The following is a 5,711-nucleotide window of genomic DNA, read 5'->3' as shown; positions in this document are numbered from 1 at the left end:
GTTTGTTGCAGCCTCATTCATATCTGTATCTTTCCCTTCTTCCTATCTTATCCCCAGTGTGTCAGCTGTTTGCAGCAGGAACCTTCCATGTAGGTGTCAGCCACCTCCACCACCAATGGCTCCTTAATCACAAAATACTAAAAGTTAGCAATAACAGGGATAGTCATCTTAGGGCAGCAATATTTAAAACGTCAGAACTAGGGGTGAATAAGCACATTATTTTGTATTCAGTTATCCTAAACTTTAACAAAGCTTTGGTCTGAACAGTACTACTGTTCCTACAGTCCTTCCTATCCTGAATGATCCTTCTTCATACAAATGCAAGCAGAGCTCCCAGAGAACCAGCCTGTGAATTTAGCTAATTAGTCAGCTTGCTTGGGGGGAACACAGATTAACACCTGGCTTCATCTCTGCTGATGAGCTGTCTTCAAAAACCTGTTTAGGAGGCAGGGGAGCCCTTCAGCTGAAAGGAGGTTTTAATAAGGTCTCTGCATGCTCACTCAGAGCAGGGAGGTGAGGATTTTGCTCAGCACCTGTACTGTCAACAATGTGTAAGCAGGGATGTGCGGAGCGGGATGGGGTGAGGGGCTCCAGCATCCTGGTCTGTTGTTGTCTGGCAGAGCAAGCAGCACACAGAGGTTGCTTTTCCATCCTCACCTACTTCTCTTTGGTTTTAATAAGGATTTGTTGCAGCTGTAAGTACTACTCCAGTTCTTCTGAAGCATTGTGAAAGAATGTGATGATGTAGCTTTATTATTTTTAGCCTGTGTCCCAAAGTGAATTATGCTTACACAACTATGTCTCTTCAGCCCTTCCCTCCCTGCCCCTCACACGCAAGCACTCGTAGTTTTTACACTCATATGCTAATTTTAAACAAATTTGAGAGGGAGCAGAGGTGTCAGAGCTGTGAAGGATAACTCCCAGGGCTGGCATGTGGGCAGGAGAGAGGCACACACAAACACACACACGGCTCACGAGCTTCCTGCCGGCAGGTAGGCTGGAATATCTTGGTCCCGGACTGTGTCACAGGCGGCTCCCAGCCAGCCTGACCTCACAGGCGTTAAGGGGAGGGTGTGGAAAAAATCCGGAGGGGTCAGGCGTAGGACACCAGGGAAATTGCGGGGAAGGCTGAAGGATATAGGATGTCAATCTGTGGACCTCAACAGTGCTGGCACTGAGGAGCTTCCTGCTTTGTCCGAGAGCGATTGGCTCCCTCGTCACAGGTCTGAAGACACTTGTCTACAGTATTCCTCAGTAGGACTAAACTCTGCTTAAATGGATTAAGGAAACGGTGGTAAAACCTGCCTCACCATGTTTGCTGATTCTGGTTCTAGCTTAGACGGGACAAAAACTAACCTGAGTTGAGGGGAAAATGACTTGGGCGGGGGGGGGGGGAGCATCATTCACTCTTTCTATGAAGAGTAAGCCTGAAAATGTAAAAGGAAATCCAAAGCACCAGGCTTTATCCTTCCAGGTGAAGATCATTCTCCCTTATAGTGCAAGGGCTACCAAAGCTCTGAGACGTTTGTTAAAACCCATACAAAGCCCCATCCAGGTGAGAAATACTGTGCACAGCAATTGTAAAAGGGGTTGTGTGAGTGTGTGTGGGAGCTACTGTCCTGCTGGGTAAGGGCTCCTAAGCCCTGTATGATACTAGGCCAGCCTGGCAAAGCAGAAATGCTGCTGTATCTGAAGTACCTCCCAGGGATATCAACAACCTGTCTCTAGTTTCTGAGGCTTCACAAGCTAGGGTGAATGGCTGACAGGACTTTCTGGGTAGATGCAGGGTATGTGGGTGCCTGTGTCACATGTCCTAGGCATATGATACTCAACATCCACCTGAAAAGTGATAGTCATTAGACATAAGATTTATTGTGTACAACGGATGAGGAGATAGTGAAATTTAAAGGGCTTATGATGAGTACGTGAGGCAGTTTGGCCTTTTATTTCTGTCTGAGCATTGTTCTCCCAACATTTCCCCAGCAGAGTAGTCCTGCTGGAGAACTGGGCTCTCTCAGAGGGGTATTTCTTTGATGGTGCTGGGTACAAGCTGATATTTAGAGGCAGAGCCACAGCTAACACTGTCTGTTTTGTGGCACTAAAGTCAGACTATGTATAAGCTTATTTTTTCTATAATTCAGACTCTCTTTAATTTTTTATAGGTACTATGTTCAGTAGCCAATCTTTCAACAATTAGAACATTCTTTCACTCTATCAAGCATAAAGTTTAGAGGAAACTCAATTCCATCTGAAGTACCATAGTGTAAGAGAAAGAACCTCTTACCTTGAAAATGAGTACTACTGACTGTCAGGAGACCTGAGCTGCCTGTGGGGTCAGCCTGCCTATGCCCTGGAGAGTACTGGGATCAAGCTCTTTTCTGAGTAACCTTTCATTTTGAAAGTCTCACTATTTGCGTGCCTCTCCTGAAGACTTTAATTTCTGTTGTAGAGCTTGCTGACAGTTTTCAGCTTCCATTATTTGTGGTTGCATCCAGAAATAGAGCATGTGTATAATCCTTTTATTTTTAAAATTTTATTTATTTATGATTTTTGGCTACACCAGCTTTGCATAATTATGCTCCCATGACTATATTACTGTTGGCTTTTATAATCACAAGAAGCTTGCAATGAAAGAGAAATGTAAAATTACTAAAACATCAGCTTAACTCCTATTTTTAAACTAAGGTAGCACTTATATGAGACACATACTTGAAAACAGTCAACTTACTCTGACACTGTGATTTCACAGTAGGTCAGATCCAAACCTTATTACAAATCTATAGAAGATGGTGCCTTGGCCACATAAGTCAGAAGTGCCATTTCACAGGAGCTAAGTGGAGTTCAAAGGCAGCCCTTTCTGCATTTGAAATGCCGACGTCTGATATGATAATGTTTAGACTACTCATCAAAATAAAACAAATCCGCTTTCTCCACCATGACTGCAAGATATAATAAGTCTTTTATATTTAGCCCACTTAGATGGTAAGCTGCCTACCACTGGGCAATGCCATTCCAAGGGAGACAAATAAAAGCTACTAAAATCAAACCAGTCAGGTCATCAATGATTCAGGCAGCTAAAATGAAGGAATTAACTGAAAGCACAATAGCTTTTAAAACCATAAAGCACAAGGATCAGTTTCTACCTGTTGTAGAGTATGGTAAAGGTCAATAGTGTCTTCTGCTATCATTCCTTTGCAAAAGGGGACATTCACAAAGCACCCAGGTAAGTGGGGTGTTCAGGGATCTCTTCAGGTAGTAAGGGGAACAGTGAAAGGTGAGGGGAGCTGCAGAGGAGCAGGTGCTTGGCCAAAGCTTGATCCTGCTGTATCCTACCCATGGTGGTTGGACCATAAGGAGCCAGCTGTGCCAGCTGAGTAGTTTCCAGGCATGAAGAAAAGGCAAGCTATTACTGCTGGAGTTGTAGCATCTGAGCTCTGTATCTAAAGTCTTTGCCTTTTAATGTGCAGGGAAAACATAATAGAAAAACTGTGTTCCTCTTGCCCTGATCTGTCCACTTGTTCCCACGCTTTGTTGAGACAGCATGGCCAGATCCAGAGACACCACTTCATGTCAGCGAAACATCACCTCTGACAGTCCTTGTGGCAAGTCCTTTGAACCAGAGTTTAGCTTCCCTGTGGTGAGGAAAAGAGACTTATTTCTTACTAATGGGGATAACTTCACTGGAATGATATGTACTCTGTGTTTGAATGAAAAGTAAGAAAACTCCCCTATAGACCTTTCCCCCTGCAACCCACATAACAAGTTTGTCTCTCTGTCCCTTTGCAATTATAATCCCACCAGTAAAGGAGCTGTAGGCTCATCACCTAGCTGCTTAATGAAGCACATTAGCAGGACAGATGGATAGTTGGCAGCAGAGGCTGAAACAGGCTAAAATCCGAAGTGCTCTGAAATATGCCCTTGGGCTTTCTCTGAAGCCTATTTGCTTTTATAAGAGGATTTTAACATTCAGGAGTTCATAAGAAGCTTGCTTGCTTCCAGAAGTTGTCATTGTCCATGGCACAGAAGCCCCAGCTGGTGCTCAGAGTCTTCATTTGTGAGCTAACCCTGGTAGCTGTTACACTGCCCTAAAGATTTTAAAGTTGAGTCACCCAAGAAGCAGCACCATTAGTGCCATGGGTTGCACTTTCTCTGTCAGGAGTGGTCCTGGGGAATTCCATCGCAGAAACCCCACAGAAACCAACCACCCTTTGGACAGAATCTTCTGAAAATTGTCCTGTGGTCCTCAGACCTCAAAGTAGTAATTAAAAAAAATTTCTCTTTTCCCACAACTGTTCTGGTGGCCATACCTCTTTCTGTGTCAGGAGGAGAGGAATGTCTGCACTGATACTCCTGACAAATACTGACATACACTGACAGGCAGCACAGGGCTATGTACTGACTAGTCAGGGGAGCTGAATCTTGTCATCCTACACATCCAACAGTCTCTTTGTTTAATATTTTCCTATAGCACATGCTGATATCCTTGGATATTTTTAATGCACAGAAATTGTCCGTAGCAATTTTTCTGCTTGCTGTATAGTGATATTTCACATCACTGGCAAAAAAACCATACTGCTGTTGGACTCTGCAGCAGGTGCCTTGTACAGAGATGTATGAGGTATCCTTCCACTGCCTACAGGGGCATGATGTGCTCCCTTGGCAGAGCCAGCTTTCTGCACTGTGCACGGCAGGCTGGTGCCTTCTGCCAGGAAGGGGTCTGGCTTGTTGCACCAGTGACCGTTTCTGATGTGTATTAACTAGTGATGCCTTAAGTTTTAACTTTAATATTTTTCAGATCCTGTACTGTTTAGTATGTAACTCTGAAGCTTCATAGAGCTATAATAGTAGCTGTTAGCTACTGTTTCCTCATTCTGGTTAGACATAACAAACCCTCTCTAGGTTTGCACTCCAAGGACACCTTGTTGTCCCAGGCCCTGAAATATGTGAACTAAAGCCTCTGAACGGGGGGCAAACTTGGGGTAATTACTTCATTGCCTGAAATTGTAATTGGAGAATTAACCCTGATATGCAAATGGACCAAACTTATAAAAGTGTGAAAAACTCATGACCCGGGGTCCATCTTGGGTGTAGCCTCTTGACTGCCCAAGGTGTACCTTTGAGGGCCCTTAAATAAATACCTGCTTTTATTCTCTTAATCTTGTCTAGCCTCTGTTTTCAGGTAGCCACTCGAAGGCATCAGGGACACAAAACTACTCTGCTGAATCACATGAAGCTCAGAGGCTACAGTTCAGCTCCCCAGGACGTTGTTACAAACTGTCATGAAAATAAAAGAGCAAGTAGCAGAGACAAGCTGGCAGCAAAACAAGTCTTACACAAATTCGTAAGAGAATAAGGTAGGGATAAGCACTACCCCAGCCCCTGAGGTTGTCTTTAAAATGAGAAAGAAAACCTCAGCTTCTCCTTCAGATTTCATGTGCTATTGGAAGAGTGGTGTCCTTTGGTGTGGTTCCATCATGCAGACTCCTACTGGTTAGGCTATCTACTCCATGGCTATGCTGGGGTGAGTAGGCTAGGAAGAGGTGAAGCCAGCATCCTGTACTGATGAAGTGGAACTGACATTTGTCATTGAAGAGAAAGCACCATCACTTGAGGCTACCCATGCATATGATCTGGCAATATTGAGAACAGGAAAGAACTGTTACGTGTGTCAGAGTGCACCTGCCACTCCCAAGGTTTCAAAAAGATTTACA

The sequence above is a fragment of the Coloeus monedula genome (genome assembly GCF_965178545.1).
Source record: "Coloeus monedula genome assembly, chromosome: 6".
Classification (NCBI taxonomy): domain Eukaryota; kingdom Metazoa; phylum Chordata; class Aves; order Passeriformes; family Corvidae; genus Coloeus; species Coloeus monedula.
This window is presented reverse-complemented; position numbering follows the sequence as displayed.